Below are 1261 nucleotides of genomic sequence, written 5' to 3'. Positions count from 1 at the left end.
CAGACTGACAGTCCAGACAGACAGATTGACAGACCAAGCAGACCACACCAGACAGACAGAGCAGACAGACTGACAGACCAGACCACAGCAGACAGACAGACCACCCCAAATAGACCAGCCAGACTGACAGACCACACCAGACAGATTGACAGACCAAGCAGACCACACCAAACAGACCAGACAGACAGACAGACCAGACCAGTCTGTGTTCCGTTGAGATGTTATTGGCTCCAAGCTCTGTCCATCCTAGAAGTAAACACCAGCAAAAAACAACAACATGTTCAGCCTCCTCTTTCTCTACCCCTAGTTGAACTCTCGCCGAACTCTTACATTGACCGGCTGTGACATGCAAGTGCTCAACCAAAACAAACACCTGAAGCACACTTGAGGTGTCCAAGAGAGGCTTCTCCTCGATGCGTGATGCAGTACGACATGGTGTAAGTCACCACGGGTTCACAAGCACATATATACACACTCCAGACAGGTCAGAGTGTTAACATCTGGAGGGTGACCGCAGTCAGTCACGGACCAGAGCCGCAGAGGAGCATGACTTCTAATCAGAGGAGGCTGAGGGGAACTCTCTCAATGAGCGGCGCTTGGTGTGAAGGAGGCTACAGGGGCTTTCTGCCCTATGGGAGAGGATTCTGCCTGCTGGGGTGTTAGGATCTCCTCAGGCCTGGAGTGGGAACCTGAAGCGTATGGTAAGACCACCGTATCTGTGCACTGGTCTCAGAATTACTAACTGGAAGACGCTCAGAATAATGCAGGGTCTGCTTATTGGCTAAAAATAAACTTTTTCAGATGGTGTTTTTTTTTGTGTGTGTGGTTCAAACAGAACAGGCCTGTTCGTACCGCTTCTCTTCCTGCCTAGACCTTGCTGGGGACATTGGTCCCTTATTCGGTTCTTATTAGGCCATGGTCTGCACATATATCTGTGTGTGTGGGCATGAACAAGCTACTGCATCCAGAGGGTGTGTGAGTGTGCACTGCTCTTAACCAGTGTTTCCTAATCCAGGTCCTTGGGACCCAAAGGCATCTTTTTGTCTTCGCCCAAAGCAAGACAACAAAAACACCTGATTCCACTAGTCAAAGGCTTGATGATGAGACGATTAAGGCAATCAGGGGTGTATTGCAAGACCAACAAACAAAACAATGTGCACCATTTTAGGAAGCACAGAACCAGGATTATGAAACACCGCTCCAGGCAGTGGTCTGAAACAGATATGTCCAAAAATAAATATACAAAGCAATACTCCATTTA

This window comes from Esox lucius, chromosome 20 (assembly GCF_011004845.1).
Source record: "Esox lucius isolate fEsoLuc1 chromosome 20, fEsoLuc1.pri, whole genome shotgun sequence".
In the NCBI taxonomy this organism is placed as follows: domain Eukaryota; kingdom Metazoa; phylum Chordata; class Actinopteri; order Esociformes; family Esocidae; genus Esox; species Esox lucius.
Note: the sequence above shows the minus strand (reverse complement) of the source record.